Here is a 13,877-nt window from a genome sequence, read left to right as displayed (position 1 = left end):
GCATGGATCCCTAGGATACCATATGACCCCTAAGAATACCTTTTGACCCTAGAGAGGGAGAGAGAGAGAGAGAGAGAGGGGGGGGGAGGTATAAAGAGATCTAAGAGGTGGATAGAGGGATTGGGAGAGAAAGAGAGACCTAAGAGGTGAAGGGAGGAAAGGTGAGAAAGAGAGAAAGAGAGGGTGAGAGATAGAGAGAGTCTGAGTGAGAGGGAGGAAGGATATTACAAGAGACTAGAGAGAGAGAGGTGTGAAGAGAGGGAGAGAGGGAGTGAGAAAAAGAGGTAATGAGAAAGGGAGAGAGGGAGGGAGAGGGGAGAGGGAGAGAATGAGAGAGAGACCCTTGAGAGAAGGAGAGAGTGAGATAGAGAGAACGAGGATGAGAGGGAGAGACTTCAGAGAGAGAGAGAGAGAGAGAGAAACTTGATAGAAGAGGAGAGAGAGAGAGATAGAAGGTTGATAGCCAGAGATGTGATAGAGAGAAGGAGAGAGACTTGAGAGAAAGAGAAATGAAGTGAGAGGGGGAGAGAGAAAGAGAGTTAGAGGGAAATAAATACTTGACAAAGGAAGAGAAAGGGAGGGGGAGGGAGAGGGAGAGAATGAGAGAGAGAGACACTTAAGACAGGGGGAGAGAGTGAGAGATATAGATATTTGAGAGAGGGAGAGAAAGAGAGGGATATATGAAAGAGAGAAAGAGGGTGAGGGAGATGAGAAAGAGATAGAGAGATACCCGAGAGAGGGAATAAAGTAGAGAGGGAGATGCCTAAGAGACAAAAAGGTAGGGGTTAAGGAAGAGAGAGGGGGAATGTAGGGAAGAGATGAGAGACATAATGCTGATATGAGCATGCTAATTACTGACATTTGACTAAGTTTGAAATTTATAAGAATACTCAAAAAACTAGAATCTGCATTATAACTCTTAGAGTTTTGGAACCACTCTCAAACATACTGACAATATATAAATAAAATATAACTTAAAGTATATTTCTCTTTGTCTTTTATCTTTCTTATACTTAAATCATAAAATATAACTTAAAGTATATTTCTCTTTGTCTTTTATCTTTCTTATAATTAAATGTTATATTTTATGTATATATCCTACTGAAAAACCTAATGGAATGCTAAGTGAATTGCATTTTATTGATAGATAGAACCGCGTACGTAGTTTTAGTTTTTAAACCGCGTACCCGGTTAGTATGTTTTAAACCTTGCATGCGGTTTAGCTTTGGTTAGGCTCAGCAAAACGAGCCTAAATGCGTACGGGGTTCTTTAAATTTGAAATACCTCGTACTTGTTTTGGTGTTTTTCATGTGTTTTTTTTGGTGTGTCCACTTTTCTAACCACCATCTTTGTGCACTTACCCAGATGCAAAAAAATAGAAATAATAATTACTCATGTGAGACATCCAACAAATTTATAAACCATGGATTGTAGATCATTCAAAAGATATACTAGCAAAGCATTGATATTCAGTCTACAACTTCTTGCTAAATGTTTGCTGAAAATAACTAAGTACTTGAAAGTAAAGAAAATGCTTCTAAAGCGCAAAACTAGTTTGGACCTCAAACCATCAATTTGCTAACCCTCTATATAAGTTTTGTAATTACATTTATAGAGGATTATTTCCTAAAAATTAGGAACCAAAAATCACTTGGAAACCCTATCTACATTTGAAGCCCAATCGAAACACAAGTTATAGGCTTACAAATGAAGTATGACTATGTGTTATCTTGCCAAAAAGAAGGACAAGTCTATTGGAACTTAGAGTATGAGAATAATGAATGTTGGGAAATGAAAGTCACAATTTGAATTACTAGGATCAAACACTTCATATCCTTGAGTGAACTAAGACTTCCATCTTCTACATCCTAGAAAGAACACTTAAACTTCTAGTTGAAAGAGGGACTCTTGAGTCTCTAACTAGAGATCACCATGTCACCGCTGAAATTAAGGAGAGTTTGTCAAAATCATGACTGAAGTTAATTTTCCTTTAACTATCCTTACTTTAGTTTGTCATATTTAGTTGCCCAATCAATTGAATAAAATAATCATTAAATGAATAAAGAATATGCCTGAGTCAGAATTTGAATTTTAAATGTAATTTATTGTTTGTTTCTTTTTGTATTCCCTATAGCTAACCAGCTAATAACTCAAGGTTTCCTTATCAGGCTCATCTACCCAATTGATTCCAAATTTGGACACCCTTATCACCTCTTTTATCTTATTAACAACATCTTCCAAGGAAACCAAAACCTTTGTAGTTTGTTCAATTGAAATGATTAATTCCAATAAATCATTCAACACATGTTCATCAAACTTTCTATTGGAACCAAACTTATTTTCTACCAACTTGTCCCAATGAGAAAGTATAACATCTTTGCTCTCCAAACAACCCAAGTCTATTCCATGCCAATTATGTCCAATGTTGAATATTATTAAATTCTCATAAACATGATATTCTTGAAGCATAGGAGCATGCTACTTTATCATTTCTATTATATACTACTCTGTAATTGCCAAATTGAATTCAAGATTATCCAAGCAAATTTACAACAATTCATATTCTTAATCTCCAAGATATCTACTTCCTTGATACCTTCCTCACTTAGCTCTCTGATTTATTTCATTAGCTCAATTTGTTTTTGGAGCTTTTGGGAATCCTTATCCCATTGTTTGGCATACGTAGCTATCTCCACTTCCACCTTGCATTCTCTTTCCCTATACATTAAAATAATTAGCCAAAAATAATCTTATGTTACCCAGTTGTTGGGCAACCCAAGAGTCCATTACGATTGTCTAAGTTCTCTTCTTGCATACGATGAATCTATGTATGCTTGTGGGATTAAGGAAGGCACTTGTATTCCCGTAGCTTTAGAAGCCAAGGGTGCGACATCTTTAATAAATAGCCCATATTGAGCTAGTTGTGTCTTCAACTTGTTTTTTGATTGATGCTCCTTTTGAATCCTTAACTTAACCATTTTCTTGGCAACACTCAATGTGGAAATATCTCCCTATTTTGTTTGTTTTACCAAATTAATTTGGGAAACTTGATAATCAGATGGAATCATTTCCCTATCATCCTTCATCATAGTCGGTGCAAAAATTTCTGCAATCATCTCTCCCTTACGATTTATCAAGGTGGTATAGAGAGTTCTTTCCCTCTTAGGTTTCCTCGAAACATCAGCCTCTATAATCATTTCTTAAAAATTCACTCTTTAATACTATTTTATTCTTCTTCTCAAAATAGAACTTTAGCCATGTAGGAAAAATAGAAGTAGTTTGTTCTTTAGTGGAAGGTCCTCTCGTAGTGAGTATTTTATCTTGTTCCTTGTTTACCCCAGAGTCTTGTTATCCAACTATTTCAGTCTCTACTCCTAGAATAGTACTCTTAGAGAGTGGCCTTGAGAGGTCCTCTTCTTCTTGATATTCTTCTTGTATCTTTTGTAACTCCTCCCTTTTCTTTCTTTCTTTCTATTCTGTAGCTTTGATCAAGTCATCTCGATTCCATGTCAGTTCCTCCTCGAGCATGACTCTCCCCTTGATCTAGTTGAGATGTAGTGGTGAGAGATTGTATGTTATCAATTACCCTTTGGGTTAGCCCAAGTGAATCCTCTTGTGTTTTCTCCTTCTCTACTATTGTAGGGTTCTTATCTACCTCTTTGGCAAGTTTTGACTCTATAGTAACTAATGGAGGAGTCTTTGTCTTGCTAACCTTGGGAGGTAGACTCTCTCTAATTTCTTCATCTAAGTTTGTCTCATCCTCCTCCTCCTCATCGTCACTATTAATAATCTCATGAATCTCTACTTGGTCTATATTTTGAGGGGGTGGCTATTGTAAATAGGTTGATGCAACAATGTTAAGGTATTCACCTTCCCGATCTTGTGCTCCTTCTCCAAGAGATTGTTGTTCTAGGAGGTGCCATGGATGTTTGAGCTATCACAACCAATCCTATTGTTACTTATACCTCAACTAATTTCTTGATGAATTGACACTTTTTCATCTCATCATCCAATTTTTGTTTCAAAGCTACCACTTCTTGAAGGTTTAAAAGAGTTGCTTCACTACTTTGTTGCCTCTTTTTACCTTTATCCTTTTCCTATGATATTCTCTAGTGACCCTAGATTGAGGATTATCAAAAGGCTTCACTTTATTCTTTTTCATGCTATCTATATTTGGGAGCCTTATATTGATCCATTACAAACTCCTTTGAATCAACTTAGCTTTAACTATACTAATGGTGGTATCTTCTTTTTTAGACCACCTAATAGGAGAAAGAGGTTTCTAAGCAAATTTATGCTCTTCAAAGTCTGGATTGAGAATTTCACTGTGATCAAAGAAACTACCAAGAATATCTTCTTTTACCTTAAAATCCTTGATCTAGAAGGCAATAAATTTCTAGTATCTTCTCTTTCTTGCTTCAAAACCCTCCTACATCCCAACCCATATGCCTTCTAGTGAAGGTTGATGGCTCGGGTAAGTGTTGGGGATAATGTTTTGTAGTTTACCCACGGGGTCATAAGCTTTCCTTTTTAATTCATAGTCTTTGAGATTTAATCCTTGTAGCTCATGTATTGCACTGTTGGTTGTTTGTAGGCTGGAACACTCATAATATACGAGCTTGGAGGGAAAATTGACTCTAGGCTTGTGTTTCAAGGTCACGAGTTTCTAAAGCTTTGCATTCTACCTTGTAAACTCTAATACAATCACCTTATTGTTGCAATGGCAAGGAAGGAGGAAAGAGTTATAATGAAAACCATTGATTCTTATATATGTGAACTTGGGATTCTAGATAAACAATGCTCCCTAGGTCTCAACAAGTTATGTTACTTCCTTGGATAGCCTATATCCCACATCTCCAATCAGTCAATTAATCACTACATATATAAAAGAACAATTTACCTATTTGAAGTGGTTGTCAACTGAGTGAAAATTTCTCCCATACTTTGATTGAATTAGGACCTTCTCCCATTCTTCCCTTCATGTCTAATACATGAAAGACACCTCCCCTTGCCACCATCCAAACCACATACAAATTCATAAAGAACTTCGTGGTCATTGGATATGTGTAGGATCATGAGGATGTGAAAAAAATGGCATTCTCCACTCGCCTAAAAATGTGAAAATCCGTGTTGCCTTTTTGCTTGGCTTGGATGTCAATACATTTGGCCATGGCAAAAACACAACCAAATCGGATATTCAATAAAATTGGATATCCGATAATATCGGATATTCAATTTTAATAAAATATTATATTAGAAAAATATATATATTATATTATATATATTATTCATATATAATATATATAATATAATATAATATACTAAATATTATTTATTATATAATATATTGTAAGGAACTGCTTGTCCTAACCTTAATTTAACCACCTTAGTAACTCACAGTTACGATTAAATTTAAATTATCAATAATGCACACACGATGTTTACAATAACTGACATGCAATTAAATAATGAAACTTAACATTTATGCGAATCACATGTAAAATTTTCATGCTTCGTAGTAAGAGTGAAGTAAAGTGCATGACGATAAGATAACATGCATAAACCATAATTGATGCATTATAATTAAATCAACAATTTCGAATTAAGTGTGTGCATGCATGAAAAAGTAAAGTTGCATGATCTAACAGGAAGTTAAAATAACATGCAATATGCATAATTAAATTAGCTAACTAAAAATTAAATACGAACATGCATGCATGCGGAAAAGAAAATTAATCTATGTAAAGTAAATCATGCATGTTAGTGGGTTAGTAGGTTAGTAGTTTTTCTCTTCTTCTTTGTGTTAGTTACATTACATGGTGACTTTCTGTTGCATTACATCATAGGACCTTATAGGTCGTTTCCATAACTTTTACATGTGACCATTTTGGTCTTTTACAATAAGATAAAATATACATCATATAATAATTACATAAAATTTTATCTAGAATCTCTGATTCTCTGTCTCCAGATGTGTTGTCTCTGTTTCCCTAGATAAATTTCCACCTGCAAACCAGATGACAGACATATGACCCAAGTGTTTTATCTGCCCAACCAAACAAAGCATAAGCTTCTCGATGCTCATGATAAGCTCACGTGCCTCACGATAGAGTATCCTAGCAAGCCGGTACCAATTGGCAGGAATGGAACCTATGCATGCATGTAGAACTAACAACCCATCCTGTTGAACTAATTACATGTGTTATGGCAGGGAGAAAAATAAATAAATTCATGGCCATCATTACCCTATTGGGGAGGTGAAGAAAAATCACCCTTCCTTGGTTAGCCCATAATCAAGCACTCTTTTCCAAATCATCCCTCATAAACAGAAAAGAAAAGAATTAACCCCTCTTGGATTCATATCTTTTATTATTATTTCACCTTATTTCTTAATAAATAATAATTATTTTTTGGTTCCCAATATGAAATCAACACTACCCAGTTAGAAAAGTCATTCTTCTTAGATTAATTGTAATATTTTGGAGAGATAAATAATCATATGTAACTCAATTTATAAACAGATACTATACACACCAAAAACTCCCTAAGAGTCGATTAGACTCTAAGACATCAACTCACAACAAAATTCAAAATAAACATTATAATATGTCATAATTTAAGATAATTGATGCATGCCATCAAACGAATTCAAGCCATAATGAGAAATATCAGCATATAAGGGTAAGAGATCAGCAACATTTCTACACATAAGGGTTGGGGTGATGAAAAGACACAGCTTTTTAATAAATCCTCTCTAATAGGCGTTGAAATCGAATAACCAAGGGCGCTCTTGTGCTAAGCCAAGAGGATACATGGAGGAGAGAAGGCATGGAAAAACTACCAGCGCCCCTTTCTAACTACTTTTCCTATGGACTTATGTGGGAGGCGTTTTGCTAGAGCCTAAGAAGAAGGTATTCTGACGGTGGTCCACCTTCTAACCATCCACATCGACTCCTCTTAACCTTGTTTTCTGGCAGATAAAATAGAAGGCGTGGGGAAGTTGAGGAAGGAGTAATGGGTAGAGATAAGGAGGAGGCATTGAAGTGGGAGGAGGAGAAGGCGTGGGTAGGAGGCATAGGAAGGATGGCGTGGGAGTTCAATCACTCCTTGCGCAAACACAACACCCCATACCTATTATTATTCCGCAGATTTAATTAACTATGCGCTGAGTTGGGAGGAGTAAGGAAGAGGAGGTGCTAAATGGAAGGTGTGAGAGAGACGTTTGCATCCAGTATTCAATTCAGCTCACTAAACACTCTTTATCGCCTCTTTAATATCCTGCAAGCGACACTTAATAGACTGTGCGGCTGGGCTTAACCAGCATATTCTAAGCGTTGACCCACTTAGGTGGCTGGTGTGGGCCCAGTTGTGACTCATCCTCCTTCAGTTCGCGTTAACGGAGGCCGTTTGATGGATGCGCCCAGATTTAAATTTTAAACCACCTTGTCTTCGCGCCCAGCCGCGTATGACTTAAAAGTTACCGCGCTGTAGGACAGGAATTTTGTCAGATATTGTTCCCTCGACTGCCTCTCATCTCTATTTCATTCCTTTCTGAAAACACACCTTGCAAAGGAGAAAGACTGCCTGCCAAATAGCTCAGGCATATTCGAGCAAAGCAGAAGCGTGTTCTAATAGACATCTATGCGAAATGTGGAAGCCTTGACAAGCGATGCGAACTGTTACAGAATGCTTCAAAGAAACGTGTTCTCATGGAACGCCCTGTTTGCAGGATATCTACAAAGAGGATTTGTTGAAAAGGCTTTACAAACTTTCAAGAAAATGCAATTTGCAGGCGTAAATCCAGGCTCCTCAGCCTTTTCCACCACCCTCAAGCTTACGAACAGGCTACGACATCCATCACACGATAAAGGATAGAGATGTTTTGTTAGATGTAGTACTTGCAACTGGGCTGGTAGACATGTATGCAAAATGTGGAAGCTTTGACAAGGGACTTAACAAAATGCCCCAAAGAATGCGCTGCTTGCAGGATATTCACAAAATGGTTTTGTTGAAAAGGCTTTAGAAACTTTCAAGCAAATGTATGACCTGAACAAATCTGAGCATGTAATAATCTATTGATACACCTAGGCCCACGAAAATGTATGACTTGGAATGTCTATAAAATTTCAATCACAACTTCAGAGCTTACAATCAAATTCATCCAGAAATGATTAACGTAATAATTTCCTTAAGAAAAATGTAAAATTTTAAGTCGATCATACAAGAGTGACTGTAGTGATAAATAACATATGGTTTGTAGATGCCAACCAGTTTGGAGGATTGATAGATAAAATGTTTTCCTTGTGCAAGTCTTAGGTTTAAAGTTGGCATGAATAAAAACTGTAGAAAATATATTTACATTATAAGGAGGGAAAAAAGATACATGTGCAAGGTTTGTCTTGAGAAAATAGGTATAAAGATTCTACAAATCTATGATCACTCAAAGTTGCTGCAGAAGTAGGTTAGATCATAATGTGTGGCAAATAACTCTTAAATAAAAGCGTATAAGCATCACATGTGAAATCTATTAGAATTCTTTTATGCATTGGTTTTTCAAACTATTACTCGAGAACAAAATATGAAAATAGACATGAATGCCTTAATTGGAATCAATGAAATATTTCCTAAAAGGATAAGGATGTCATCAAGCTAATCATTAGATTTATAGAGCCAAACAATGAATCTCACTAGATGGTATTTTAAAATGATGAAAAGTTTACTCAATTCATCCAACAATATAATGATAATATAGCATATCTGACCTTAAAATTAAGAATTATATGGAGATCAAATCTTACAACTAAAAAAAAATAATTCATTGAACTTATAATTAGAAGGTGTATTAGACCTATATGATTCTTGTAGAGACAAAAAAAAATAACATGCAAAGAAGATCAAAGAAATATATTTAAGTCCCCAGGAAAAATTATGAAACCAACCAAATTATGCACTAAAAAGGAAATGTAACATGTCTACTTAACATGTACACCACATATGGCCAAGTCGTGGCCTATGATTATGAAAATTTTTGAAGGATAGAATAGGGATATAATGCAATACACAATCAAACTCTTATGTTAAAAAAAATAGCATTATTAATATAAACACCATTCAGTCCAAAGGTAAAACCAATAATGAATTATGGAAGCGTATCTTAAGGTGTATGACAATTCTTACATCACCAAAAAATGTCTTCCTTCACTTATTTTATTTGTTTGTAAATTTTCATTTACTTTCCAATCATTAGTTAGTTAAATGCTGCAGATCTAACTACATTTCACTACACTTGTTGATTTCACAATTTGGTTGGGAACACATGTCGTGCATTGATCCATCAATATCATGTTCTAGTTTTAAAATCTTTAATCACTAGAAAGGTATATATGAATTTCTAACCTATTACTAGGCATAACAAAATAACAAATAGTTTTATTCTTCAAGAATTTTCTAACTTTCTAAAGCTTTTGGCAATAAAGGTATGCATTATAAGGTACACTAAACCATGGATAACTTATGACATGAAATAAATTGAGATTCATTGATCCATCTTCACCACATTCATTCTCAAAGGTTCTTTGACACATTTAACTAACTGCACATTTGAAAAACCATCAATTTTCACATCACCTTGTGATTGATCAATACCATTTCTATGGCTAGGGGATACTATATAAACATTACTCACAACCATATGAAAGAAGTGAAATTAAATATTTGAGTTAAGAGTCAAGTTTGAGAATCCTATTATAATATCATTTGAATTATGTAATTTACATGTTTATAATTAAATAGCTAAATCCTAGAATTTTAGAAGCCCTTAGTTCACCATAGATCATAACTCATTCATGACTAAGTTTTAATAAAGTTTATATTATTTATAGTTTCGTTATGTAATTGTGTGTTGTTTCATTACACTACATGGTCAATTTTTTTATTTTATTTGATCCTCCATTCATGACTGCATCAATGAGGCATGAACTTACCAATTCTATTTTTTCAAAGCTAATCTATCTTTTTTAGCACTCAAATTAGGTTTCCAACTCGGTGCTAGGGAAAAAATGAATATAGATATATATATTTGCAATATTCTAGAGATCTAAATAGAGCCTCTTAAAAAACACCGCTACACCCTTTATGGATGTAGAAGGATCTAATAAGTTTTTAATCGTAGATGACTTCTCAAGTTTCAATAAGATACTAGTAAAAGAAAATGATAAGCATAAACTGGATCACTCTTTCCTATATCAGAAAAAATAGATTGTATCCTATGCAATAAGGGAAACATCTAATAAAGAATACCATGTTAAACTATTATGATGACTTGACTGTATTTGAACAAAGAATACCATTTATATCAGTTGAAGAAGGTGTCTCATAGGTGCCAATTTTTTGGATTCTCTTTAAATCCAAAAATTCATTTTTAGTGCTTCTCAAGGAAATTTGTTGGCCTAGGCACATTGTCTCTTAGTAAGTTATAACTATTGGTCCTAAAATGGTTCAACCTCTTCTTAAGATTTCACTTACTTGGCATAAAATGAGCATGCAATATTTCATAGGAAAGATTAATTTAATGAGGAAATTCATAATAGATTTTATATGTATAGTTCACACTAATACTTGTAGACACCTAAAAATGTCTCATTGATCATGTACTAATTATTCCTCTATTTGATTAAATAATTCTTTAATTAAGTTAATTAATCTTATTCTTTACTAATTATTTCTATTTCCCATTCTTTCATCATTTAATCATTTTAACCATTTTATAATGTTAATTAAATATTTATTATTTAATTAATTCTGATTAATTCCCCAATTTAAATAATCTTTATTATTTAAATAAATTCATTTTTAATTTCTATCTCTAATCATTTAATCATTAACCCTTTGATAAATATTAATTAAATATTTATTATTTAATTAATTGTGTTTTAATTCCTTTAATTCAAATAATATTTATTATTTAATTAAATTAACTTTTTAAATAATTAAACAGTTTCTTTAAATTATTTAGTTAACTAATTAATTCTTCAATTCCAAATCCCCAAATTCTAATTTCATTCTTCTTTTCATTTCATTAATTTTTCAATTTCGAAATAATTAAATAGTTTCTTTAAATTATTTAATTAACTAATTAATTCTTCTATTTTCTCCTAATTTCAAATACATGTGCATGATTTCAAAAATCAAATTGAAAATCAAAGTCAAGTTCTAAATATATTCAAATACTAAATTGAATTTAAAATAAATTCAATTATTTGAATAAATATCATGCAAAGATTAAATTGGAAATCTAAGTCAAAGTGCAAGCACATTCTAAATTAATTATTTCAATCAATTAATTAATTAAAATAATTATCTCTCCCATTCCTATTTCCATCTTTTAGTTACCTTTTCTAAATAAATCTTTCTTTGTCATCCTCTTAATTTTCCTTCAATCATTCTTTTTCTTCCCTTAGACAGCTTTTTCTCAATCAATTGACTCAATTAATCTATTCAATCTATTATGTTCCACCTCTAAATCAGCAGTTCAACTATCAAATTTCATGTGATCTCACCTGAGTTCCACCTCATGATCAATTTGTTCCACCTTTCAATCAATCTTCTCCAATTATCTATAAATTGAGCATTCAATTCCTCACAATTCCTCTGAATCACGAACTTTGAATCTTTGTGTCATTTGCAGGTTGCCAGCGCAATATCTGAGAGCCATCATACCACAAAGAAGAGAAGAGCAATGGAAGTTATACGCAGTCATGGAATAGGGAGTTTCAATTGATTTATTTTATAATTCCTATTTCTTGCTATTGTGTTATTTCATTGTTTGTTTGTTTGAATTCTTAATTAGGATAGGGATTCGTGATTTTCCCTTTCATTCCTAGTTTACTTTACACATTAGATGAATTTTTACATGCAACATTTTGGTGAACCCAACATGAACAACATCTATTTAAACTTCTTTGTTTTCTATGTTATTTTTGTAGATCGTACGAATTTTTCCTTTTTTGCAGGTTGCATGGATTTCAAAAAAAGATCTCTTCGTCACACATTCGTGGTTGCATCATTATGCAATCTCATAGATAGGGCTACACAATTGACCAAATAGGGTTATGTATTCATGTGGAACCCATCACACAATTGCCCTTACAGCTTCACGCAATTGACCTTTTAGGATCATGTAATCGCCTACACAGGATCACACATTCGCTATGAGATTATTACGCATTCGTTAGGAAAATTGTTGTTCTGTTATTTTTATTCTTATTTCCTTTCTGTTCTCTCATCTGTTTAATTCTGCATGAAATTTTATAAATTTGGAAACAAATTATTTTTATTACGTGTCTTTATTATAACACTTTATGGCACGTAAGGTACAATTCAGGATTTCAGGTGCCAGAAGGACAAAGGAGAAAAGAAGACAAGCCAAACGCTATCAGAGAATTCTCAAAGCAGAAAAGCAGATACAAGATTGGGAAGACCAACCAGCCATTGAAAGATACAATAGCTTAGTTCTCTCATATCAGGTGAAATACAATTTGGTTAACATTGAATGGATGAAGAAAGACCTAGCTAGAGCCTCACAATCTATTTTGCAGGTTTCTAATTAAATTTAGCTTCAATTCTTATTTTTTGTGTTATTTGCCTGTGTATCACGCAATCGCCTTGTTAGCATCACACAATCAATTTTTTAGGATCACACATTCACTCTGTCATGATCACACATTCACTCTGTCATGATCACACAATTGATTCAACAGAGTCACACAATCATGCAGGTATCATCACACATTCATTTTTGTTACTTTTGGGTTCTTTGTTGTTTGTTGATTTGATTTTACTACTAATCATCTATTTGTAGCCCATGGTGAATTTACAAAAAGATTGGATTAATATTAGATCAATTGCGCTCATGCTCTCACACTTCATCTTTTGGTGCTTAAAATCAACATTGGTTAAAATTGACATGCATGCATAACACTTCGGTTTGGGCTTAAAATTAACATTGGTTAAAATTGACATGCATGCATAACACTTTAGTTTGGGCTTAAAATTAACATTGGTTAAAATTGACATGCATACATAACACTTTAGTTTGGGCTTAAAATTAACATTGGTTAAAATTGACATGCATGCATAACACTTCAGTTTGGGCTTAAAATTAACATTGTTTTAAAATTGACATGCATGTATAACACTTCAATTTGGGCTTAAAATTAACAATGGTTAAAATTGACATGTAGGCCTTCACATTTCAGTTTGGTGTTTAAAATTGACGCGAACATGCATATTCAACACCTCAATTTGGGCTTTAAAATGAACGTGAATCAAGCTGCATATAGATTAAATCACATTTGATTTTCTTAAGGGAAATAAATTTTATCATGTTTGGGGTGGACCTACTGCTACATTAACCACCTTTCCACTCGCCTTTGGGGTCTTGAGAGAAAGGAAGGAGGTGACAACGACACTCAATTTTATTTTATTTCACGTAGAGAGGGGTATCTTTGACTGGGGATTTCGTCACCCCACAAAGGTACTTCAAATTGGGATGCGTTGGGGATATCATCTCTCCCAGCGTACTCTCAAGTAGGTTTTTCGAGCCGCTATACAAACAAACTGGTTAGGCGGCTAGAGTATTGAGTGAATTCGACGTATGTGGGGACCTTCCTTGCACCGATAAGCTCAACTAAAGTCTTAAGTGGCTTGCTCTAAGAATCCATCGTTGGATCGGGATCCCTTGAAAGCTTACAATAAAAACCAACTTAGTAGCTCAAAACCCTACATTCAGTGATTCCGGGAGTGCAGATCATACCCCATAGATACCCTTCATGTACCTTGAATTATAATACATAAATCCCTTGGTTATAAGATCTTTG

This window comes from Cryptomeria japonica, chromosome 4 (assembly GCF_030272615.1).
Source record: "Cryptomeria japonica chromosome 4, Sugi_1.0, whole genome shotgun sequence".
NCBI classification, from domain to species: domain Eukaryota; kingdom Viridiplantae; phylum Streptophyta; class Pinopsida; order Cupressales; family Cupressaceae; genus Cryptomeria; species Cryptomeria japonica.
The sequence above is the reverse complement of the archived record's forward strand: the minus strand, read 5'-3'. Positions refer to the sequence as shown.